Here is a 27,724-nt window from a genome sequence, read left to right on the forward strand (position 1 = left end):
AGCCTTTGGGGCAGTGCAATAATCGCAGCAATAGGAAATTCACCCTGCTGACCGCATATTGTACGGCTGACTTGTGATGGTTTTAAATAATGGTTTTCATGTGAAGATAACTGATTTTCATGTTTATGTATATTTATGGTTTTATCTTCCGGCATTGAATGTTTGCCATATATATGTTGGCTCTGCCCTAAGTCCCCTTTGGGGTGAGAAGGGCGGAATATAGATGTTTTAAATAAATGAATAATAAATAATGACTAACCAAGTATGATGCTTTCAGTTCTTTCTCGTTATTTTTCTTTCCATGAGAGACCATTTTTGTCTGAATTCAGACAAAAGTCTGGAGTTTGTCACTTTTTCTTTTGAAATAGTCTGCAGTTTTATTTGTGATGTTAGGATGAGTTTCAAAATGCAGTCTAAGCATGGCAGGAAACATAGAGCTATTGAGAAAAACTTTGTTACATATCACACACTGTGGACATCCATCGGCAAACTCAATGAATCCCATGTCCAAATATGTATTACAATATTTTTGTTTTTTACTTCCTTTCAGTACCTCTAGGCATCATAGATTCTGAAGCAAGATCATGTGCAGCATTTTCCAAACTCAAACCCAGGGAATTTGCACTATCATCTTCAAAAGTAAGCTTACAGCTGTTGCTATCCCCCTTCGATTTTTTTTTCAGTGTCAGGAGCAACTTGAGTCGCTTCTGGTGTGAGAGAATTGGACGTCTGCAAAGACGTTGTCCAGGGGACGCCTGGATGTTTTGATGTTTTTACCATCCTTGTGGGAGGCTTCTCTCATGTCCCTGCATGGAGCTGGAGCTGATAGAGGGAGCTCATCCGCACTCTCCCCGGGTGGGATTTGAACCTGGCAGCTTTCAGGTCAGCAACCCAACCTTCAAGTCACAAGGCTTTAGTCCACTACGCCCTTGCACTTTTCTTTACATATAGGTTAGTAGCGGGAAATGCTTCATTCTTTCATCTGCTAGGTATTGGGCAGTCTTTCAAAGTACCATTGGACAGCTATATCTTTCATTTTCAGAAAAAATGGGAACCAATGAAAATACAATTTTACAGTGTTGCCCTTGGTGTCACTGCGAGAAGGGATTAAAATAAAACTTTCCAAAGTTCTTCGGAGAACACATTTTTTTATATATTGTGGTAATGCCTTTACCCCCAAATATCCATTGACAGAGATGTTTATATACTTTTTATGCTTATGATGAATTACATTCCTGGGGTGTCATATTTTCAAATAAGCTTTCATGTGTTGCATTATAATAATGTGGAAATATGTTATGCCATCTTTTGTTTAGATGACTAAAGTGCTAAAGGACATGACATTTAAAAATATGACAACTGCTACAAAATGTCACATAGGTTAAATAGAGTTGTGCTGGAGCACACAGCCCTGACAGGGCTTGGTATTAGCTAATATTCATGTTTCTACTAGAGTCAGTGGACACATTGCTGTGACACTGCCCAGTGGGGTGCAAAAGTACTGATAAGAGTAACAATCAAGCTCAGTCCTTTCTGATTCCACATTGCCTTTGAGTTTGTTTGGGCTGTATAAGGAGCAACAAGCGATACACTCGAGATAAGGGAAACTGGCGCTATCTCTGTTGCATGAAAGCAAAGCAAAGCCTCACACAGGAGGCAAAGCTAACAACTGCAAGCTGCTATTGTATTGGGAATTGCTTGGCTAAGCTCTGTCATTTATAAAAATTGTTTGGCTTTGGTCCTTCCTCTGAAGAAAAAAAAAGAGGGAAATATTGCTTGTAATAGTGGGAGAAAAGAAAATCTGACAGTCATTCTAGTTGAATGGAGCAGCCATACACTGGGGCAGGCAACCAACATAATAGCTCCCCAGCTCATATGTGGGCATCTTATATATTTACTTTTAAAAATAATTTTGGTTTACATTTAAATCCTGTTTTTCTTACAGAATGTTTCAGTCTATGTGTGGCTCTCATCCTCTCCGCCCCCCCCCCCCGCCCCCCCAATGAGGCAGATTAGGCAAAGTAAAAACAGCTGATGCAAGGTTACCCTGTCATTTTGATGGCTCAGTGGGGACTATGACCCAGATCTCATCTTGGTCCAACATTCTAACCAGACAGGATAGCATTGAAGTTCCGGGCCAGCATGAGACCATTTTCTAAGATTTCAGCAGCCATGCCTGACATCAAAAGGCGAGCCCTTGTGACATCACAAAGGATGGCCAGCCACATATTGGCTGGTAGACCAGAATTGCTCATGGGTGCAGAATTTGCTTAAGCAGGGGCACTTTCACACAGTGATTATAATGGGCCCCTCCTTAGGCAAATTACAATAACTGTGCCAAAATGTTGTCATTACCATGCAGTTTGGTGAGGCAGCTCTCTGACTTAGAATTTTAAATACCCCTACGTAAACTGCAAATCAGCTAATATTGCCATGGTAGTTAAAGTGGGATCATAAAGCTACACATATGACCCTCTTATCAATGGATCCGATATCCAGAGTTTCATTTATCCACGCTCCCAAAAAAACTCTGTCAAACAGTTTTTGTGCTTCCCTAGGTCTTTCTCCAGGGATAATCATCCCATATGTAGAAAAATATAGAATTTGCTATCATCCTTGGTTTTGAGTACCCACATGAGGTCTTGGAACAAATCCCCTGTTGATACTAATTGTTATATTGTAATTGTATAGTGTGAAAAGGACCAGATAATAAGTCAACAATGAATTGGTAGGGTTGCTACCATTGCTGCTAATAATTGCATCCCACATGGTCTTGTCTAAAACAAACATGTCATATAGGGACTCTTTCTAGCCTCTTCACTAGTACTGGAGCTTATGAAAGGTTTTCTACCAGTCCTTGGGGAGGTCTTTTCCCCCAGCAATGCAATTTTGGATGGGTTTATTCAGAAGCCAACACCATCAAGTTAAATAGGATTTCCTCTTTGTTCACTTAAATGTGTACAGTATTACACCCTGGAGCAATGCAGATTTTAACATGAGCATAGGTTCGCAATTCAGTTGCTTAATTTCCGTGCTTCCCTAATGCTAAAATTGAGCCTTGTCCCAGGAGAGAACTACACACACAATTCTGAGAACACCAAAGTTTGGAAACATTACTTTCTCAATCACAATTCTCCAAAATCCCCAGCCAGCATGGTTATTGAACATGTTGTCTGGGGAATTTTGGGAGAGGTAGTATAGAAAAGTTATGTTTCCATGCTCTGGAGATAAGAAGACTGGCACACTTGCTATATTCTCTTCTAAAAAGGCTTTCAATGTGGCTGGAAGATATATATTCCCTGCAGAGACCCAGTTGGAGACAACTCCCTTATGCAACCGTACCCCCTGGGAATAAGTATTGCTGGGTATACAATACAAATTGGGGAAGAACAATAGCAGAGTCCATCATGCCTGCTGCCATAGAAGCACAGAGAAAACTCTACAGGGAATCCGTACTGTTACAAGGCAGTTTCATGTGATGAACTCACTGCAGTAGGTTAGGTTTTGGGGTGTAGCTTCTTAGTGAAGGTACAGGTGATCAAGAATATCATCATGCTCATTTCTTCAGACAATAGTAACGAAGAAATAATAACATACCCAGAAGCAAATTAGACATTGTAAATTTTATGCAGTTTAGCAACATCTTCTTTGAAGAAGCAATGCATTTAGCTCCAAGAACCCACAGGCCACTTACATTTCTTCCTGTCATTTTGAAAGAAGGCATTAAAAGCCACAGGAACAAGATCACCAGGAAGAATGACAACTGATTCAAAATGATAGCAACTCAGTAAGGCTCACTGCTGTTGTTTCCATGAAGAGTATGATAGCTTCATAATCATGGGTAATAGAGAGGTTGGATATTTTCTGAGGCAGTTGCATTGTCCTCACATAATGATGCTGATTTAGGATTCTTCACACAATTTCCGTAACAGTAGCATCTGCAGAGAGGAGTTTTGTTTCAATTGCTTGATACACTCATCACAACAGACACCCAATTGGTCAGGTTTCAAAAAAAGAATACAACTGGGTGAGCAAAATTAGTTTTCAGCAAAAAATAAAAACATGTCACTGATCTGGACAATGACCTTTTGTGTGTATGAAAGACATGCACATGGAATGTGAAATGGATCAGTTCCTCCCTTCGTCTGTTCCTCCACATGTTTGTGTACATGCCTACTAATGGAGACATATATCTATAAGAAACAGTAGGGGAAGGGAAGGGAAGGGAAGGGAGGAAGAAAGGCAGTTTTAGAGCAGCTTCCAGAAATAATAGCAGTGTAATAGCAGTGATGATGAATTCCAGTCAGGTCAGTTTTGACTAATGGCAATCCTATCAATGAGAGATCTCCAGGTCATCCTGTCAACAACAGCCCAGCTCATCAACAAACTTAGGGCTGGGACTTCCGTGATTGAATCTATTCATTTGTAATGTAGTCTTCCTTCTGCCCTTCTTTTCTACCGTTGCCTTGATTTGTTTAGAAACCCATTTATTTGTCTTTTTAGCAGTATCTGTAGAACTCTTTTCCAGCACCCCATTTCAAAAGAGTTGGGTTTCTTCTTATCAGAGTTCATAACCATATTTTGAATTGGGAAATATAATGGCATAGCCATAGACAATCCTGACTTTAGTACTCAATTATATATCTTTAGAGTTCAGAATCTTGTCTAGTTGCTTTATGGCTACCCTTTCAAGTTTTAATCTTCTGAATTTTTGACTTTAGTCTTCATTCTCATCATTGCCTGAGTCAGGGTATGGACAATTTAGAATCATTCATTTATTTTTATTTATACGGCACCTTTCTCCTACAATGGAATCCTAGGTGAGTAGCAGTTTGCATACATAGGAAATTAATGAAATGAAACTGTTGTTACAGCAATCCCTGGTGCCCCCTTGCTTAGAGATCGAAATGTATATTGAGCATTTCTAATCTGTGGGTCATTGATTCTGCTCTGCTTCCTACTTTTTCAATTGCTTATAATTAAGAACAAGCTCAAAATATTCATATATAATCATACAATTTGAGTTAAAAAAAGAACAAGAGAGTGAAGAAGCAAATCTAGAGAGACTTGTTTCATGTGACAGTTATGCAAGTTATGCAAAAAAACCTGGATGCTTAGGTGGATTCTGAAAACTGTGGCTTCAAACAAACACATTTATGGTTTGTAAATCTATTTTCACCTCTTCCCTATATTCAAGAACAAGTTGGAATTCAGACTCAGCAACTTGCTTTCTGTGAATTGGGATTCTATTGAAACAGAACATTATGGGTTGAACAGTTTTTGTTTTGTTTTTTTTACTTTTTGAGACTCTGGGACCATTTGCATATTTTGGCATCATTAATTTGTCTTAATTATATCATGAAACCCATTTTATGAAGGGTCACCTCACTGTTATGGCAGCCTTTTGTGACGTTCTGCGATGCTCATGACTCATTTACAAAATTCTAATTATTCTGAATATTCTCATGAGGCTAGAGATTCTAGATCCTACTGAATCAGCAACCTGCAACTAGTCCTGCCAAGCTGGATCATGGATGAGTTGCTGTCACAGACTGCAGCTGCCAAAAACCTGATACCTAAGACTACATCAAAAAGGATATAATCACTGTAAAACTGACACCATTCCAGAGTCAATTAATGAATTGATATATTTTTGTCTGTTAGATTAATGTATTACTTTACAGCCAAAATTAATTTGTCTCTGCAAAACCAATGTTTATGTGACATAATTTTCTTGATGTATTTGGGAATCTTGGGCAGTTGGATTATGAATCACAACCCAGATCTATTGAACACTGTGGTTGCAGCATGCTTGGTGGGCCATCTAATGGCCTGATCCTATACAGATTTACTTTGCAGGAAATCCCTATTGGTATCGAGTTAGATTTACAAAGAAATATGTATGCTTAGTTTGAAGTGTTACAGACTTTATTTAGAAATGTCCCAGCGGAACCTACTTATAAGACAAGAGCATAAGGAGAGACTGTTTGTCTTTTCTTTTTCCATAACAGTAGTGCTCTGTGTCACTTGACAACCTGTGGGAATTTTGAAAGGCATGTCTGATGCAGCATAAAAAGCTACTATAGATGGCATGAAGGGAATGAAAAAGCCTGGTGCTCAAGAGGCAAACTCTTGGGTGTACATACAGGCACTTTTTGAATCGTGGCTCCAGAAAATACATATTATGTGAGAGACCTGTGTAGTAATCAAATGTTCAATTAGAACATCTTAAAAGATAGTTACAATTTTAATGAGGAAAAGGTTATTTTGGGTGCTGTTAAATAATTAATTGGAGCTCCTAATATTGTTTGAGTACTGAAAGGAAACATTTTCCAGAAAAAATTGCTAGAAATCGGCTCATTACACCAAATAATAGCTTACAATTTTTTCCTAGTAAATTGCTTTTGGTAGCTATCATTAAGATTTCTATTAGGCTTTTAAAAAAAATCTTCCTGGATTGAAGTAGCTTTCCAAACTTGTCTCAAACCCAGAATTCCCAAATGCTATACCTTTGATTTTTAACTTGCATTACAGTGTATATTGTAATACAGTGATAGCTAGTAAAAATGTAGTATAGACTCCCTACACATTTTTGCAAACGGCTCCATTATAAGACAGTAGTAAAAGCAAGTTGATGCTAAATTGTTGCATGTGCCCAAAGAAAAAATGGGTACTTTCTCATTGTAATGAGTTGTAACAAAATGGAAAAGGCATCTGCCTGTGTTTTAAGATAGCTCGTTTTCAGAAAATGTTAAACATTGCATTGCAAATGAGATGTGTAAAAACTCAGTTGGTTTCCTGCTTTTCAGGTTATGTTTTGTTTTATTCTTATCAGACCAGCAATGTATTGCAAAAGATGAACATAGGCACATGAGTTAATTGCTTTTGTTGTTTTTAAATGCAAACTCACTTTTGGCCCAAAATGCCTCTTCACTCAGAATTACATATATAGTTTATACCTACCAAAGAACTAAGATGTGTTAAAGTGGCCCTCTTATATCTCTCCCTAACAGGAGCAATATACTGTGCTGGGATATTGGAGACACTTTCTTTGTTGTGTCCCACTATTCAAATTGTCTTTGCTTTGCTGATGGATGCCAACTTTAGTTCCTTTGGGACCTCAATATTTTGTTTTAAGTGTACATGCACATGGTTTAAATTGTTTTAATTTGATGATCTGATTCATATGTTTTCAGTCTGTTTTATTGTTTTTATATCTCACAAAACTACGGATCCCAGAATTCCATAGCCATGGCAGTTACTGTGATGCAAAGTTGCTATAATTCTGCAGTCTGGCTACAACCTTGATCATCTATGCACAACATGGTGAGTCTATTTGCAGTGTGGCTCAAACACTCAAGTATGGCACATTTTTGTGCATCCAGTCACAGAAAAGGTAAGATGGGAGTAGGCATCTTCTACATCTTCTACAACCATCAGCAGCAATCCCTTCAACAAATTTACGGCTGTAATCCTATTCCTATTTTTCTAGATTAATTCCACTGAACTCAATGCCACACATGGCACTGTGCTGCTAGTGTTATTCATTAATTGATGAAATGATAGGCCAGGAAAAATCATTCCCAAGACATGCCTGGTAGCATAAATTACTGAAGGGTTAAAATCACTCAGTGTCTAGAGAGGCTGGACCAGGAATATCACATCCAATCAGACAACTGTAACTACCCCAGATGTCATGTCTGTGGGTGTCACCAGAGATAAGCAATGATTCATAAGCATCGAACATGTGTTTGATCCCTCTCTTCCACCCTAACCATCTCTGAGTGCTAATCTATGTGAGTAACTGTAAACAGTTAAGATTGGAACCAAAATAAACAGTGTGCCACCAAGGGCTCTTGGCAGAAATACAGAGTTCCAGTGTGCTTAATTTAAGAAGCACAGAGGCAAGGGAAGAGCAGAGATAAGACGCAACGAAGCATGCATGTTACAAATATTGCTCATGTCTGTGACTGCAAATCCAGGGGTCAGCTTGGATCCCAAGTGCCTTTTTAGGGACCCCTAACAAATGTTCTAGTCAAACCTTCATATACAGTGGAAATTTGATATTCATTGTTTTTATATCTTAGGCCTCATCTATACTGCCATATAATGCAATGTAGTCTCATATAATGAAGTGCACTGCAGTTAAACTGCATTATATGAGTCCACATTGACCATATAGACTCATATAATGCAGTTTAATGCAATTAAATTCATTATGTGAGTCCACATTGACTTCCCAAGTTACAAACATCTGACTTATAAATGACTCATAGTTAAGAGCAGGAGTGAGACAGCAGTGAGAGAAATCTATCCCGGGAAGAGAAATTCACTCCTGAAAGAGTTACCATGGCAAAAGGGGTCTCAACTGAACCTTTATCACCAATCCTTGTTTCCACAACAAGTCAATTTTTTCAAAATCCAATTCTCACAGGGAGAGAAAGTGAAGCGAAATCTTCTGACCAGGGACACAGACAGCAAAAAACACTATAGGGGAGTTAGCCCTTCCCTATGCTATCTAAAGCTAGAAAAATATATATTTGGCTGGTGTTATACTTAAAAAATGTATCCATCCTGACAAACAAATTCAACTTAAAAACAACCCTACAGAATCTATCTTGCGACTCTATTCCATGGTGGGGAGGTGGAAAGCATTGTATTACTGTGGTGTTATGTTCCATAGTGTTATAAAGGACATCCTTCTGTTCTCATTCCTCTTCACACATTCTCTTTTCTTACCAGTTTTAGAAAAATTATCAATTTTCAGATTTATCCCATGAGCCAATGTAGTCCCTGTCCATTCCATTTTAAAAAGAAAAAGCCTTGGGGGGAAAACTTATGGGATACTTGACTTTCCCCCTGGATCCCACTACTCTAGAGTAGACCGAAGCCACTGATCTTACACCATTACACCAGACATCACTTGAGGGGAAACGTGACTTAAAAAAATTACCATGCCAGTACTGATTATCCTTGTTTAAAAGTTTAGGAACACATTTTCTGCGGAATTTTATTTTTGAGATTGCTGACTTCAGCTGATCCTAAGTGAACTTATCACAGGGGTTTCTTGGGAATATTTATTCAGAGGAGGTATGCCTTTGCCTTCCTTTGAGGCTGAAAGATGACAAGTTGCCCAAGGTCACCCATTGGGTTTTTGTGGCCAAGTGGGGCTTTGAACCGTGGTATCCAGAACCATAGTCCAATGGGCAAACCACTCCACCATGTTGGCTTTCCTATATTTTTCAGCTGTGCATTTCAACCATTTTGTGAACAGGTACTCTAAAGGGACTTGTGCATTTTTTTTAAATGACACATTCAGGATTATGGAATTTCTTTTTCTTCCCTCACCAAATTGTCAGACCTAGTGTCATTTATTTTTACTAACTTTACTTCCTTTTCCTTATTTTTTTAAAAAGCAGACCAGGTTTATATTTCCAGTAGAGTTTGATAAGAAGGAGAAAATTATCATTTTCTTTTTATCCCACAAGCGGAGAAATCATGCTGGCATCTTCCTCAAAATATCCCCACAAGCTTACTGCCAGCAGCACAGGCAGGCTGCCCAGAAGGAATGGGCAGCAGCTGGTAGATTGCTTTCCAGTTTGCACACAGTGAAGTGTTTAAAGGAAAGCTGTACTTCCCTATATTACAAAGAAGAGTGAATCAGCGTTAATTTTAAATTGTCTTAAACATAATACAGACTAATGAGAAGGAAACTGCAATTTTACTTGTCAGATGGATAAACTACATCCAAAGGTAGTGTTGCTTGTTTTACAATGATGGTAGTATTGAGCCCCCAACATTTACACTTCAGTGTTAAACACATCTAATTAGAAACTCTTCTAGTTTCCATTAAATCTCCTTCAAAGAATATGGGCTTAGGGGAACTATCTAAGAGTCTCTGATTACAGACCAACTAAGCACAAAGACTCCCACCTACATAACAGTCTTTAATGCACAGACTTGATTTAAAGAGGACATTTTTGCTGACAAAGGTAGTTAGTGGGACAGCAGTTTTTACATCTTAAATATTTTTTTTATATTCTACAGTTGTAACCAGCATTTTTACAGCAAGCTCCAGGTGCTTCCAGACCATATGAAAATGTGGATTTTAAATGGAGGACAAAAAACCCAGGACCTGAGAACATGTCCCCACACAGACCTGTGGGTCCCCAGCCATTTCTTCTTCAGCCATCCTCACAAGCTTCCTCTGTATCAGAACAAAATGGAGGGTGGATGGATTTTTTTTTAAAAAAAAATCACCCTGTTACACGCTGGGCTGTATATGCGTACATGCAAATAACTTATTATAAATACAAGCAGATTCGCATGTGCACAGATGAGGTTCAGCACATAATGGAGGGAATAAAAAAAAAAACTTCTGCCAGATTTCTCTCTTCCCCCAATTGTTTATTCAAGCTCTGTTTAATATTATAAAGTTTAAAATAAAGTTTCAGAGAGTTCTAATTCCTCTCTGTTTGTGCTTCCTTTAAATCAGCTAGGTATCTGTTTCACAGCCAAATCAGCTGCTCAGCTATTTTTGGCTTTTTAAAAATGAATGTGTGGTGGCAGGCCCGGTTCTTCATGGACGCCGCTGAAGCCCCCGCCTCGGGCGCAGTGCCTTCCTGGGTTGCTCGCCGCAGAACCAGGAGGTATTTTGTATTCTTGCGATATTTCACGAGATTTCTATGAGATCTCGTGGAAATCTCACGAGATGTCGTGAGAATACAAGCTACTTCCTGGTTCCGCAGCAAACGACCCAATGGTTGCCGCCACTGCCGCCCGCCACCGCCACAGCTAAGTTTGGAATGGGAGGCCGCAATTTTGGGCGGGGGGCTTACCACCTGGAAAAACCTAGGGCCGCTCCTATGTGGTGGAGCAGTCTCCACAAGGGGAAGAGAAGGAAATCACATGTTTTTCACAAGTACAGGAATATACAGTGATGCGAATATGTCCACTTTCTGGATGGAATTGGGATAAAATGGGGCCTTTTTACCCTGTATTTTTTGTCCATTGCAATGAATCAGGGCGGATTTACTGCTAGTGTCATGTACCCACCCACCCCCTTTTTAACTCAAGAAATCCCATGTTTTAGGGGCTGTGTCGATGGGCCCGCAGAGAAAAGAGTTCTTCCTCGCCTATTTCTTCTGGCAACAACCCCATGAGACAAATTGGGCCAGCTATTCCACAATCCTGTCCTCTCCTGACTGTAACTTTTATAATTCCCTGTCAAATATGGGAAGTTCTTGGATAAGAATTTTAAGAACTGTAGTTAAATATATCTAGAGGGTATTGGCTGTTGGAAATTTATGTTAGAGTGAAAGAGAGTGACTTCATCTTTGTTCCTAAGAAATCTGAACTTGTGTTTAGTTTAACTAAACTGATACTTTGAAATGGGCTGCAATACTTGCTAGTAAAGCCAAAGATTCATTTAGATCAATAGGACTTGGGGTTGTCTACATCAGAAAAAAAAAGTCTGTACCCACCTCTATTACGGTGCTCTAGGAATACTGGATATGCTATATGAGTGTTTCTGAACTTTTTGCTTCATAACTTCCAGGCAAAAACATTGTTTTTCTAGTGTGTCCATCTATCACATTGGCATCAAGAGAAGAGGTGGTACAGATTGGTAGGTAGTGGCAAGGGCACCATTTTTTTTAATGTAAATTGATTTTATGTCTGAGCACCTTATATTGACTTCAAAGCAAGTGACTTCCGGTATTGAGCTTCACTGGAGAGATACTTGGCAGGGAAAGCACTCATGATGTTTTGGTAGCCCTGAGAATTACGATACCATTTATTTTGCCTTCTCAGCAACCAGCTAGATTAGACAAAGATCAGTCTGACAGTTGATCAGTTTCAACAACCTATACAATTGCATGTGTATAACTGATTTTGTAGAATTTGTTTGAAGCTATCAGAAATGATAGTAGATCTCCCAAGCAGAATAATGAAATTGGCAAGGTAGAAGATGAACAAAAACCAGCCCCATATTTATCGCCCACAATTGTATCAGAGAAAAGAAACAAGCTTAGTCTTCTTTGTAATATATATAACAGTAAACTTACCTACAGTGCTTGTTCATAAAGAAACATCTGGCCTACATGGTGACAGAAGGAAGAAAAAATCAATTCAAAATGGAAGCAAGCAGTAGTAGTAGTAACACAAACAGAAAGTCAGCAAACATGCAATCTAGCAATTAGTGTAGGCTTGCAAAAGTTGATAACTATAACTAAAATGTATTACTGTTGTTTTATACCTGCAGCTATAGTTGTATTTTATTGATTTTAACCAGTGGGTTTTGTGAAGTGAGATATTTATGTTGGCTGTTATTGTTTTATGTTAATGTTTCTGCAATTTTTGTATTTTGCATGTTTGCAACTTTGAGTGCTTTGTGAGCTGCCCTGAGTCCCTCTTGGAGATGGTGGTGAGGTAACGTTTATAGTAATAACGTTTATTATTACTATTTATTAAAATATGGAATTCTCCCCTAAGCTCAGCATATAAATATAGGACCTACCACTTACTGAGGAGAATACACAACTAAAAGCATATAAATATAGGACTTACTACATACTGAAAAGAGCACATAACTGTTAACCATTTGGAACTCAGTTCACCACTCGAACCACTGTCTCACCAACTCCCCTTTTCTCTTTTGGGAAGAAATATCTTTTCTGTCTGATATTTTCAATTGATTTATTATACTGACTTTAGCAGTTTTATTATTTTACATTTTGTTTACATTTTGTTAGTTCCTTGGAGTGCTATTTTTGAGTCGAAAGGTGGGATAAACGTATGAAATGGAAAAAAAATATCCACCCACAATGAGGCGATTTTGTATCTCCAGAAATGCAAGGATAAGGAACATGTATCTGATTTTGGTCTACAAATCTTATAAGAACTACCCATTAGAGACAAAGGCAAGGAATGATGGGAGCTCTGAAATTTGGATGCACAAATATTCTCTATCCTTTCCCAAGAGCAAAAGACTCTCTACTTCAATGAAAATGTTGATTTCAAAGGTTGACATCTTTACCATGTGCCTCCCATCTGCAGCTCCTTCTGCCCTATACAGACCTTGCTTCTCTGTTTAGCACATTTCCATTTAGCCTAGGATGTCAAATTCATGACCATACCTGCCTATAAAGATGATGGTGGTTGCTGTAGGAGTAGAGAGATTTGTGGAGCTTGGTGAGATCATCCTTGGGGATTGTAGCTGGAGGCAGCATTGAGTTTAGGATGAAATGTGTAATTTATGCTGATACAGTAGAGCCCTGGTTAACCATCCCTCTGAGAAATGAGGAGCATGCAGTGGGTTTTCCTTGGCCAGGCCATTGCTGGAGGAAACACCCCCTGAGGGAGATCTGGGGAGACATTCCTCAGCCAGCCCTCGCCCCTTGGGAGGCTGCTTCCCAAGGGGCGAGGGCTCAGCCCAGGGAGGCAGCCCACGAGCACTGCTGCAACAGTAATCACGGATGCTTCCGGGCACTTCCTCCTCCCCCTCCTTTTAGTGTGAGTTCTTGGTGGATACTTTAATCTCTGCAATATCTAGGTGTAAGTTGTAATTATTCAAATGGCTTTGGAAATGTCTTTCACTTTGGTGATGAAATTCTCCAAACATTGCTATATACAGTAGAGTCTCGCTTATCCAACGTAAACGGGCCGGCAGAACATTGGATAAGTGAATATGTTGGATAATAAGGAGAGATTAAGGAAATGCCTATTAAACATCAAATTAGGTTATGATTTTACAAATTAAGCACCAAAACATCATGTTATACAACAAATTTGACAGAAAAAGTAGTTTAATACACAGTAATGCTATGTAGTAATTACTGTATTTACGAATTTAGCACCAAAATTTCATGATGTACTGAAAACATTGACTACAAAATGCATTGGATAATCCAGAACGTTGGATAAGCGAGTGTTGGATAAGTGAGACTCTACTGTATATCCCTTTGAGCATTATTTTAACTATGGAAAAGCAACATGTAAATAAACATTATGAACATTATGAGCGAAGAAGAAAAGGAGGAATATACACCTATCAACACAACGTATTCCTAATTACAGTATACTTTGTTGATGTTACTTATAAGGTACTTTAGGTGCTAATTCCGGCTGAAAAACGGGACATATTTAATTGTATATGATAAACACTTTTTATACCTGCAGCATTTATTTTGTCCTGTATATTTCTTAAAAAACAATTAGATGGGGGGAAATTGTTTAAACAATAGTAAATCCACCTGCCATCTTTTTTTCAAAAATTGAAATTCATAGAACTAGAGCTGCAGTCCATTTACAGTGGCAATGCAACTGACAGACATCAAGCACCAGCAGGCCATGTCACTAAACTCTGCACTCTTTGATCTAAACAGATGTCATCTGTCAAAGAAAAGTCTGTGTATTTGGCCTTATCTGCTTGCCTTACTGAGTCCCACAATCGGCTCTGTCACTCATGCTTTTCTTTTGGCTGTAGTTTTGACTCTATTACATTTGGACAGCAGCCTGACTGTAACACAGAAAGTGTCAAGTCCTACTAAAGTACACAAAACCATGAGAATTCAAAGGGGGAAATGTGTGCAATCTTGTTTCCAGTTACGTAACATCCATCAATACAACCTGGGGTATTGAAAAAAAAAAGTAAGCTAACATTAATCTAGCCAAGCAAATAGTAAATATAGTACTATCCCTTCCCCCCCCTTTCTTAAATGAAGCTCACTGAAATAAATAAAAAAAAGCTGTTTGGGAAGGAAAAGTAAGAGGCAAAGCCCAACTACATTTAATGAAACTTAGTGTACTTGGCCAAGATAGTGTGCTCTCAATGATGGCTGTGCAATGCCTTTTGATTGTTAGCATTAGGAACTCTCAGTCTGGAAGCACCTTCAATTGTAAACTTATTCACTCAGTGCATCTACATCAGGCACAGGCAAACCCACATCTGTGGGCTGGATGTGACCCCTTGCGCTCTTGCTCTAGCCTGGGCTCCAGCTGCATGTAATAGCCCTGGTCCCAGCCACAGCCCTCTCAGTCATACGTAACTCTTGAGCTCTGCACAGCCATGTGTCAAGCCATCCTCTTTGCAGGAAGACATGGTGAGCCATTGTGTCCTCCCACAAAGAGGAACGCCCTGCAAGACATGCAGCTGTGTAGGGCTTTCTCAAGAGCCCTGTACAACTACATGTGAAACCCTTCTCCTCCATGCCAATCATGCCCCAACCTCCCTCCCATGCCAACTGCCCCCCCCCCCAGCCTTCCCCCTGTACCAACCCTCCCCCCTGGCTTGGACCATCCACCCAGCCCCAGCCCAGCATGCAGCCCCCTTTCTAAAACGTTTGCCCATGTAGATGCACTCTCACTGTCGTAACTTCCATGGATTCCAGTTGCATTTGGGGAAATGGATTGGAATGTACAAAAGCATACGCTTAAAAAATGAGTCAGTCTCAATTTGCTATAGCAGAGATTTCCAGATATTAGTGACACATTTTTTAGAGATGCATCATTTCACAACACAGTACTTCAATTTTACTAGCAAAATGGTGGTTAAACCAACCTCTTGTAAGATATATATATATATATATATATATATATATATATAGTATTCACAAAGTGTATAGAGACACAACATCTCTCACGAAAACCTTTCATTTATATATATACAGTAGAGTCTCACTTATACAACATAAACGGGCTGGCAGAACGTTGGATAAGCAAATATGTTGGATAATAAGGAGGGATTAAGGAAAAGCCTATTAAACATCAAATTAGGTTATGATTTTACAAATTAAGCACCAAAACATCATGTTATACAACAAATTTGACAGAAAAAGTAGTTCAATATGCAGTAATGTTATGTTGTAATTACTGTATTTACAAATTTAGTACCAAAATATTACGATATATTGAAAACATTGACTACAAAAATGCATTGGATAATCCAGAACGTTGGATAAGTGAATGTTGGATAAGTGAGACTCTACTGTATGTGTGTGTGTGTGTGTGTGTGTGTGTGTGTATATATATAATGTTCGCTTTTCCCATATAGTAAACAACAAAACCACTGAACCAAATCACACCATATTTGGCCACAAAAGACATAGTCATCCAATCTATGTCTTTCAATTAAAAAAACCCTGAAAAAATAAAGTCCAAATCACAAAGGACAAGGAAAAGCCGTTCTCCCCCTGGCTGCCAGTCAGAAAGGTAGGCCCCACTCCCTTTAGGCCCTGCTGCCTTCATGTCCTAGCAACCCTATAAGCCACAATGGTAACAGGCAGGGTTCACTTTGGCCTCTTTCACACTGCCTATAAAATACAGATTATCTGATTTTAACTGGATTATACAGCAGTGTAAACTCAAGGCCTTTGCACACAGCTATATAACCCAGAATTCCAAGGCAGATAATCCACAGTATCTTCTTTGAACTGGATTATCTTGAGTCCACCCTGCCATATAATCCAGTTCAGTGTGGATTTTATACAGTTGTGTAGAAGGGGCCTCATATAATCCAATTCAAAGCAAATAGTATAAGATTACAAATATAATATATAAAAAATACTCTGGTATAATAATACAAAACAATATAATCTCTAAAATTAGGACAGTAAATAAAGAACAACACTCTGAAAACAGGGGAATTCCAGACAAGAAACAATCAGGGCCAGCGAACACCTCCCAACAAATTTTTTTCCCAGTGAGGAAGCTGGGAAAAGTAGTGTATATTATTAAAGTCATCATCATTATTACTATTACAGTAGAGTCTCACTTATCCAACACTCGCTTATCCAACGTTCTGGATTATCCAACGCATTTTGTAGTTAATGTTTTCAATACATTGTGATATTTTGGTGCTAAATTTGTAAATACAGTAATTACAACATAACATTACTGCGTATTGAACTACTTTTTCTGTCAAATTTGTTGTTAAACATGATGTTTTGGTGCTTAATTTGTAAAATCATAACCTAATTTGATGTTTAATAGGCATTTCCTTAATCTCTCCTTATTATCCAACATATTCGCTTATCCAACGTTCTGCCGGCCTGTTTACATTGGATAAGCGAGACTTTACTGTATTACTATTATCATTATTATCATTATTATTATTATTATTTTATTGTATGACACAGCAAACAAGATAGATGTGCTGGATTTCATTTCACAAAATCACAAGTCGAACACTTCCCAAGTGTCTAGGACTGTCTGATGTATTTTCGGATGATGCGTGCAGATCCCAGCAGGGTGGCCTTTTGCAGTTGACAGATCGTAATTTTGTCAATATCTATTGTTTCCAAATGCCGGCTGAGATCTTTTGGCATGGCCCCCAGTGTGCCCATCACCACCGGGACCACCTGCACTGGTTTCTGCCAGAGTCTTTGAAGTTCAATCTTGACGTCCTGATAGCGGCTGAGTTTTTCCTGTTGTTTTTCGTCAATGCAACTGTCACCTGGGATGGCGACATCAATGATCCAAACCTTTTTCTTTTCCACAACTGTGATGTCTGGTGTGTTGTTTTCCAGAACTTTGTCAGTCTGGATTCGGAAGTCCCACAGTATCTTTGCATGCTAATTTTCCAATTCTTTTGCAGGTTTGTGATCCCACCAGTTCTTTGCTACTGGGAGGTGGTACTTGAGGCATAAGTTCCAATGAATCATTTGGGTCACATAGTTGTGCCTCTGTTTGTAGTCTGTCTGTGCGATTTTCTCACAGCAGCTGAGGATATGATCAATGGTTTAGTCGGTTTCCTTGCAGAGTCTGCATTTTGGGTCATCAGCTGATTTTTTGATCTTGGCCTTAATTGCATTTGTCCTGATAGTTTGCTCCTGGGCTGCAAGGATCAGGCCTTCTGTCTCCTTCTTCAGGGTCCCATTCGTGAGCCAGAGCCAGGTCTTCTCCTTATCACCTTTTCCTTCAATTTTGTCAAGGAACTTTCCATGCAATGTTTTGTTGTGCCAGCTGTCAGCTCTAGTTTGTAGTGCGGTTTTCTTGTACTGGTTTTTTGTTTGCTGTGCTTTGAGGAGTTTCTGATTTTTGACTTCAATCAAAGCAGGTTAATAATAATAATTGTTGTTGTTGTTGTTGTGTTGCTGTGAACCATGAAAATGAACACAATCTGGCTCCAAATATTTAAAAAACACTAAAATCAGAACACTAAATAAAGAACAGCACTCTGAAAACAGGGGAATTGCAGACAGAAAGCAATCAGGGCCAGCTAACACCTCCCAACAAAGGGAGGAAACAGCCAGGCTTTGAACCTGAAAGGCCATTAAATGCTAATCATTCTGGCTAATTGCAGCATTCATATTTCCTCCAACAGACAAGATTTGTTTCTCCCACCCCGGACATTAATCAACAGGAATATAAACCCCACTTGCCTGGCTAATTCCCACCTAGGGGAATCCATTTTTAACCAATATGGATAGCACTGAATAGCCTTGCATCATCAAAGTCTGGCAAATCCTCTGTTTTCTGAGGGCCATGGCCTTTCTTTTTGAGTCTGTGCACTCATGCACTGCATATGGGTACTTCTTCATCTACACAGATAGTAGAAGAACACAAAATATTGCAAAGAACAGCACTCTGAAAACAGGGGAATTCCAGACAGGAAACAATCAGGGCCAGCTAACACCTCCCAACAAAGGATTCCCCCAGGGAGGAGACAGCCAGGCTTTAATACTGAAAGGCCATTACATGCTAATCATTCTAGCTAATTGCAACATTCATACTTGCCTCCAACAGACAAAAAAAAGGAACAAACAGAAATATTGTATATTCACAAGCTTTAGGAAAAAAACATATACTAACTACAGTACCACCACTTCCTCAATACTTTATTTCCCATACCACCATGCTTCGCCACAGCGACGCATGGCCGGGCACTGCTAGTACAGTATATGATTTAAGAAGATAATGACATACTTTTCAAGATTTTTGTCCTTCCTCCTTAAGTTCACATGGTACACCTTCACACTGCAGTTGATGAACTAATGTGTCACAACATGCAATATGGAAAGCTCTGTGCATGGGATTCCTTTGGATTTTTTATGCTAAAATAGACTAACACAGCCATGTCTTTAAATATTCAGTAACTAGTAACATAATTATTGTTTTAATGTTAGCACATAATGCCAACATGCTATTAAGAAACTAACTGGTAATGAATTTGAAACATAATACTTGAAGCGCTGTTCATATTTGTCTTTCCTATACTGCAAAGTCCCTCTATTATTTGTTTTCAGATGATTTTTTTTTCTGTGTCAGGAGCAACCAGAGTTGCTTCTGGAGTGAGAGAATTGGCTGTCTGCAAGGACGTTGCCCAGGGGACGCCCAGATGTTTTGATGTTTTACCATCCTTGTGGGAGGCTTCTCTCATGTCCCCGCATGGAGCTGGAGCTGATAGAGGGAGCTCATCCACACTCACCTCGGGTGGGATTCGAACCTGGCAGCTTTCAGGTCAGCAACCCAACTTTCAAGTCACGAGGCTTTTATCCCCTAGGCCACAAAACTTAGGAGATAGTCTGTTCCCCATCTATTTATAGTTGTGGAATTTCTTTCATCTGAACCATTCTTGCCATGTGTGGCTGTATGCATGTGCCTTCAAGTTGCCTATCGACTGATGGTGACCACATGGATTCCATAGGGTTTTAAGGCAAGGAAGACTCAGAGATGGTTTTGTCATTTCCTTCTTCTGAAATATAACCTACAGCACCTGGTATTTGTTAGCTGTCTCCCATCCAAATACTAACCAGGACTGACCCTATGTAGCCGGGATTTCTGCGAGCCCAATAAAGGAAAGGATGAGGTAGGGAATAAAAATACAGTAGAGTCTCACTTATCCAACACTCGCTTATCCAACACATTTTTGTAGTCAATGTTTTCAATACATCATGATATTTTGGTGCTAAATTTGTAAATACAGTAATTACTACATAGCATTACTGTGTATTGAACTACTTTTTCTGTCAAATTTGTTGTTAAACATGATGTTTTGGTGCTTAATTTGTAAAATCATAACCTAATTTGATGTTTAATAGGCTTTTCCTTAACCCCTCCTTATTATCCAAGATATTCGCTTATCCAATGTTCTGCCGGCCCGTTTAGCTTGGATAAGTGAGACTCTACTATAACATGAGCAGGAGGCTGCAGGGAGGGATACAAAATAGACGCACTGAAGGAGAGAAAAGGATAACTTCTATCAAGAAAGGGAGATTGGGTTTTTGCCTTGCAAGGGATCTGCTGCTGCATACTCAGTTTGTATATACAGTAGAGTCTCACTTATCCAACATAAACGGGCCGGCAGAACGTTGGATAAGTGAATATGTTGGATAACAAGGAGAGATTAAGAAAAAGCCTATTAAACATCAAAATAGGTTATGATTTTACAAACTAAGCACCAAAACATCACGTTATACAACAAATTTGACAGAAAAAGTAGTTCAATACTCAGTAATGCTATGTAGTAATTACTGTATTTATGAATTTAGCACCAAAATATCACGATGTATTGAAAACATTGACTACAAAAATGCGTTGGATAATCCAGAACGTTGGATAAATGAGTGTTGGATAAGTGAGACTCTACTGTACCATTGGTCTCTCTCTCCCTCTTTTTTAATCAGGGACCATTTGACCAGGGAACACTTTTATCAGAGACGACTCTCCAACATTAGTACCAAAAGGGTTGGTGTGATGATTGATTTATTTTGTTATAATGTCCTTTTTTCTGTTTTTAAGTTACTTTTTATGCACTTCTGTGTACCATGTGTGTACTTAGTATGTTCATATTTTATATTTTAACTATGTTGACAGGGAGATGGATGTGGGGTACAAAAATATTATTATTATTATTATTATTATTATTATTATTATTACAAATCAGTTTTTGGTCAACTTTAGATTTGGTTTGGTTATTTGGGAGGTTGATTCAGAAAATTGCATTGGACAGACCACATCAGCTCTAGTTTCTGATACCATATGCCATCCATGTAGTCACCAATCCAGTAGTCACCGTCTGCTTGCCCACAGAAAACCATATTCAATAATCTAGAGCTGATGTGGTCTATCCAATGAAATTTTCTGAATCAGCCCCCCCAAATAACCCCAGGAACAGGCCTAAAAACAAAGACACCAAGAAAAAAAAAATTTTTTTGGTTGGGCTGTGTTATTATCCATTGTAGTAGCGGTGAGGCTGCAGACCATGTTTTAGTTCTTGCTAATCACTGGTGGTTACGGACCATAGGTTGGGAACCACTAGTATATACGCTGGTATGAATCAGCATAGATCTGCGGACTATTAATAAAAAGAATAAAAGTATATAAAGTGGGGGTAGACTTCTGGGGTTCTGCTGCTACTGGTCCGCCATGGGGGTTGCAGAGACCTTGTAGAAAGTGAGAGGAGATTATTTCATCCACTTTGGCATAGGTTGTTCTTGGGGAACTATGAATCATCGGTGTGGTGGGTGTGGGGTGCCGTGTTCGACAACAGTTTTTCATTGTGATGTAAATTTACATTTACTTTATTTTGTATTTATCTTTATGTGTAGTCTTATACTACATATTTGTTTGTATGCATACCTATATATTTGTGTTCATAAGTATATGAACAAATAAAATTATTGATTTCACTAACCTTAGCCATTTATTTTTGTAAACATATTACTCACATTAAATAACACACACACAAAGTTCGGAATCTGGGACATCTTTGCTCAGCCAAGCTAAACCTCTTGTGGGTTGCTGTGAGTTTTTTGGGCTGTATGGCCATGTTCCAGAAGCATTTTTTCCTGATGTTTTGCTTGTATCCAGGGCCGTAGCCAGAAAAAAAAAATCGGGAGGGGTTTTGAAAATTTTGCTACAGGCCTCGCTACAGGCCTGCTTGCATCTATGGCAGGCATCCTCAGAGGTAACGAGGTCTATTCATATATCTGTGGGAGAAAGAACTCTTGTCTGTTTGCCCACCTTGATTGGCATTGAATAGCCTTTCATCTTCAAGGCCTGGCTGCTTATTGCCTGGGGGAATCCTTTGTTGGGAGGTATTAGCTGTTTCCTGTCTTGTATTCCCGTTTTCAGAGTTTTGTTCTTTATCTGCTATTCTGATTTTAGAGTTTTTTCTAAATACTGGTAGCCAGATTTTGATCATTGTCATGATTTTCTCCTTTCCACAACACAATTTACATTCACTTTAGTCTGATACTATATATTCGAGTGTATGCATATATACTTGTGTTCATAAGGACATGAATAAATGAAACTATTGATTTCACTGGCCTTAGCCTTTTATTTTTAGAAACATATTACTCACATTCCCATATTAAATAACATAAACACACACACACACAGTTCGGGATCTGGGGCACCCTTGCCCAGCCAAGCTAAACCTCTCATTATTTTCTCTTTGGTTTATTTTATTTAAATGACAACAGCAGCCAAGCGGGTGGGTGGGGTGAGAGTCAAAAGTTGCCTCGGAAGTCCTTTCTCCAAATCGCAGCACGGTCACTCTATAGATTTAGTAAATCTATGATTATTTCCTTCCTCGGAGGGACAACCCGGGAAACGAAACAGAAACTCTGATCTCTCCCTTAAGCAGCGTTTATGCACCACGGACGCTGGACTCATTTGAATACAGCCACGTCACTCGCGTTCCAAAAGGCTGCGCGCGCTCTAACTCGCGAAACGAAGAGCGGAAGAAGCGGAGCGCGCCTGCGCAAAAAGAGGAACCCGGAAGCGGCAGCCGGCCCCACAGCGTGGCCTTTCGTAAGAGCGACAGAAGCCGGTTTCGGGGCGCGGAGTGCGGCCAGCGCCTCTCTGGTGTGCCGGGCCTCTGCATACGAGCCGCCGCCGGTTCCTGAAAGGTGAGAGAAGGGCAGGAAGACGGCGGACTCTTCAGCATAGCATGCTTTGCGCCCATATGGGCTCCTCTGTTGAGTCCAATGGGTCTCCTTCCGAACTCGAGGTGCCTGGATCTCAGAGCAGAGGGCCTGGCCCCGCCGCCCTTTCGTCTCGGTCAGGTTTCCTCTTGGCTTTCACGGAGCCAGATCCCGAAAAGTGGGAATCCTACCTACATATTTAAATAACCCTACATAAGAGGTCCCCCGTCCCCCTATGTATATAGCAGGCATGGGCAAACTTCGGCCCTCCAGGTGTTTTGGACTTCAAGTCCCACAATTCCCAACAGCCTCAGGGCCCTTCCTTTTCGCCCTCAGCCGCTTAAGGACCGGAGGGCCGAAGTTTGCCCATGCCTGCTATATAGACTCCTAACAAGTTACACAGATTGAGTATGCCCCTGAAACGAAGTACTCATGGATGTTGTCCTTTTACAAGTTCTTTAGCCTTCTCAGCCAAAAAGTGCTGGTGCTTCGCCAGACTATGAACTCCAGGATTCCGTAGCATCCAGCCGTAGTGTTTAAGGTAAAAGTAAAGGTTTTCCCCAGACATTAAGTAGTCGTGTCCAATTCTGGGGGTTAGTGCTCATCTCCATTTCTAAGCCGAAGAGCTGGCGTTGTCCATCGACACCTCCAAAGTCATATGGCCGGCATGACTACATGGAGCGCCATTACCCTCCTGACAGAACGGTACCTATTGATCTATTCCCATTTTCATGTTTTCAAACTGCTATGTTTGCAGAAGCTGGAGCTAACAGCGGGCGCTCACCCCGCTGCCCCAATTCGAACAGCCAACCTTTCGGTCAGCAAGTTCAGCAGTTCAGCGGTATAACCTGCTGTGCCACTAAGGGCCCCTATAGCGGTTAAAGTGGTGTCAAATTCCTAGAGAGGGTTTTCTAAGATGAAATATACAGTAGAGTCTCACTTATCCAAGCTAAAGAGGCTGGCAGAAGCTTGGATAAGCGAATATCTTGGATAATAAAGAGGGATTAAGGAAAAGCCTATTAAACATCAAATTAGGTTATGATTTTACAAATTAAGCACCAAAACATCATGTTATACAACAAATTTGAAGAAAAAGTAGTTCAATGTGCAGTAATATTATGTTGTAATTACTGTATTTATGAATTTAGCACCTAAGTATCATGATATATTGAAAACATTGACTACAAAAATGGCTTGGATAAGCGAGGCTTGGATAAGTGAGACTCTACATTTCTTTTTTTTGAAATTTGACTCTTCAGCATAGCATGCTTTGCGCCCATATGGCCTAGTGGGTTAAACTGCTGACTGAAAGGTCGGTGGTTTGAATCGGGGGAGCGGGGGGTGCTCCCACTGTTAACCCCAGCTTCTGCAACCTAGCAGTTTGAAAACATGAAAATGTGAGTAGAGGAATAGGTACCACTCTGGTGGGGAGGTAACGGCACCCGATGCAGTCATGCCAGCCACATGACCTTGGAGGCATCTATGGACAACGCCGCTCTTTGGCTTAGAAATGAAGATGAGCAGCAAGGCCCAGAGTCAGACACGACTAGACGTAATGTCAAGGGGAAACCTTTACCTTTATACTGAGATATCTTGTAGATCATATTTCTTCAATCTGTCAGTGAAATCCCACCCTATTAAACAATTAGCAATTATTTGCCTTAACTCTTAAACCCAAACTTTATTCTCTTTTTCTTTTTGATCTCTTGTTTGAGTTGAAAGTTGGCCGTGTATATCTACAGATTCTGCAACCTTGGATTCAACCATTTACAGGTTGAAAATATCCGCCTCCCCTCAAAAGTGGCCAAAAGCAAACATTGATTTTGCCATTTTTATGTAAGAGTCACTACACTGTACTACACTGTTGTCTGTAATGGAATTTATGCTAGAAAAATTTGAAGAGAGGTTTACAATAATGTGAGTAGTGTGTTGTTATGCAAGGCTGGCACTTTGAGTTGGAACTTTGAATAGTTTCTTTAAGATGGAATATGTAATATTGATCTTGATCATTATTAAAATGATTATTAATAGGCTTAGAATGTTATGGTCCATTGCTCTTGTGGCAGAGGGGCATATTCCTCCCAGTTAAGATCACAGCTCTGCGGTGTAGTCTTATTATTATTATTATTATTAAACTTTATTTGTACCCCGCTAGCATCTCCCGAAGGACTCGATGCGGCTTACAAAGGCCAAGGCCTCAACACACAATGTAGCAATACAAAACAAAAGGCAAATTAAAACAATTAAAACAGTATAAACCACAAGCAATAACAATACGCTAGAACACAATAGAACTGGGCCGGGCCAGAGTAATGGGTACAAGATTAAAAGTGCTGATGTGACAGGTGATAGGGCAAGTGCAGAGTGCGATATGCGATCTTAGTTCTAATAATGTGCTTATGGGACTAGGTATTGGAGATTTCCTATTAATCTGGGAAGGCACATTGGAACAGCCAGGTCTTCAAATTCTTTCTGAAGACTGCCATGTAGGGGCCTGTCTGAGATCCTTGGGGAGGGTGTTCCAGAGTCAGGGGGCCACCACAGAGAAGGCCCTGTCTCGTGTCCCCACCAACTGCACTTGCGATGCAGACGGGATCACGAGCAGGGTCTCTCCAGATGACTGAAGTGAACGCGTGGGTTCGTAGACAAAGATGAGGTAGGATGGTCCCAAACCGTTCAGGGCTTTGTAGGTAAGCACCTGCACCTTAAATTGGGCTCGGTAAATAAATGGCAGCCAGTGGAGCTCCTTAAATAGGAGGGTTGACCTCTCTCTGTAAGGGGCCCCAGTTAACATCCTGGCTGCCGCTCGTTGGACCAGTTGGAACTTCCGAGCCGTTTTCAAGGGCAGCCCCATGAAGACCGCATTACAGTAGTCCAGTCTGGAGGTGACCAAGGCATGGACCACCCCGGCCAGATCAGCCTTCGCGAGGTACGGTCGCAGTTGGCGCACGAGTCTCAATTGTGCGAAGGCCCTCCCAGACACCGCCGATGCCTGAGCCTCAAGCGTAAGCGATGAATCCAAGAGGACTCCCAGACTGCGGACCTGTGGCTTCAGGGAGAGTGTAACCCCATCCAGCACAGGTTGCCACCCTATACCCCGTTCAGGTTTACGATCGACCAGGAGGACCTCTGTCTTGTCGGGATTGATCTTCAGCTTGTTCCTCCTCATCCAGATAGACACAGCGGCCAGGCACTCGTCCAGCACCCGAGAGGCCTCCTTGGAATTAGGTGGAAAAGAGTAGTAGAGTTGTGCGCCATCTGCATAGAGGTGACACCCAACTCCAAAACTCCGGATGACCTTTCCCAGCGGTTTCATATAGATGTTAAAGAGCATGGGAGACAGAGTAGAACCTTGCGGGACCCCACAGCTCAAAGGCCAGGGGTCCGAGCAGGTGTCTCCCAGTTTCACCAACTGGGATCGACCCTCCAGGAAGGATCGGAGCCACGACAAAACCGTGCCCCCAAGACCCATCCCAGAGAGTCGTCCCAGAAGGATACCATGATCGATGGTATCGAAAGCCGCTGAGATGTCCAAGAGAACCAACAGGGTCACACTCCCCCTGTCCAGCTCTCTACGGAGGTCATCCACCAAGGCGACCAAGGCTGTCTCGGTGCCGTGACCAGGCCTGAAACCAGACTGTGACTGATCTAGGTAGTTGATGTCATCTAGAAAGCCCTGGAGCTGGGAGGCAACCACCTGCTCCAGCACCTTACCCAAGAAAGGGAGGTTGGAGATTGGTCTGAAATTGTTCAGCATCGTAGAGTCAAGGGGAACCTTTTTAAGGAGTGGACGAACCACAGCTTGTTTCAGATAAGATGGAAAACCCCCCTGCTCCAGCGATGCATTAATGATCAACAGAAACCAATCAACCAGCCCCTCCCTGGCCGATTTAATTAGCCAAGACGGGCAAGGGTCCAGAGCTGACGTGGTTGCCCTCACAGCCCCAAGGACCTCCACCACCTTCTCAAGAAGAACAAGCCTAAAAGAATCCCACAAAATTGGGCAAGCAGATGCCTCAATCACCTCCCCTGGCACTGTGGTGAAATTGGAGTCGAGCTCAAGGCGTATCTGAGCGACTTTGTCTGCAAAATGGTGTGCGAAATCACGACACCGAGTTGCTGGGTCGTCAAAAGCCTCCTCCACCACAGGTGGCTGAAGGAGTTCCCCAACGACCTGAAACAACTCCGATGATCTATTTGCTGCAGACGCTATCCGGGTAGTCATATAGGACTCCTTGGCTGCCTGTATAGCCACGGTATACGCCCTAAGAAAGGCTGTAGCCCGTGCTCGGTCGGACACGTCCCGAGAACTCCTCCAAGTGCGCTCTAGCCCCCTCCTCGTATGCTTCATCACAGCCTGCTCCCCGGTGAACCAGGGAGACGGCTTGTCATGACGCAACGTGATGGGGCGTTCGGGAGTGATCGTATCTATCGCCCTGGTCACTTCCCTGTTATAGAGATAGACCAAGACGTCGACAGGATCGCCAGGCTCCATGGCAGGGAGAACCCCAAGATTCCTCAGGAATCCCTCCGGATCCATCAGTCTCCTGGGGCGGACGATCTTAATTTGTCCTTCACCCCTGCGGAGGTTTAGGGTCGCCGAAACTCTAAAACTGACCAGATAATGATCAGACCATGACACAAGAAGGGTGTTTCATTCAGAAATGAATGAGAGAAGCAAGTATGTGAACTCAAGCTTGATTGCATTGCATTTTTCAGAGGGGCTATTATATCTGAACAAATTGTATCAGTTTTTTTTTTATCTTTTGTGGGTTGATTTGAGGGCCCTGGCAGCCTTATATATAAATACTTAAATAAATAAAGTCAAAGATTGTGTGTGGTTTTTTAGAAAA

The 27,724-nt window shown here is 40.8% G+C and overlaps 1 protein-coding gene across 1 annotated transcript in view; it reads left to right on the forward strand.

Annotated features, from left to right (window-relative positions):
• The first annotated feature begins 22,654 nt into the window (after positions 1–22,654).
• ascc3 (activating signal cointegrator 1 complex subunit 3) overlaps positions 22,655–27,724 on the forward strand; it is a 370,189-nt gene continuing 365,119 nt past the window's right edge. The window contains exon 1 of the mRNA XM_003215509.4: positions 22,655–22,856. The gene's annotated coding sequence lies outside the window, so the exon portion shown is untranslated. The remainder of the gene's footprint in view (positions 22,857–27,724) is intronic.

The sequence above is a fragment of the Anolis carolinensis genome, chromosome 1 (assembly GCF_035594765.1).
Source record: "Anolis carolinensis isolate JA03-04 chromosome 1, rAnoCar3.1.pri, whole genome shotgun sequence".
Lineage (NCBI taxonomy): Eukaryota > Metazoa > Chordata > Lepidosauria > Squamata > Dactyloidae > Anolis > Anolis carolinensis.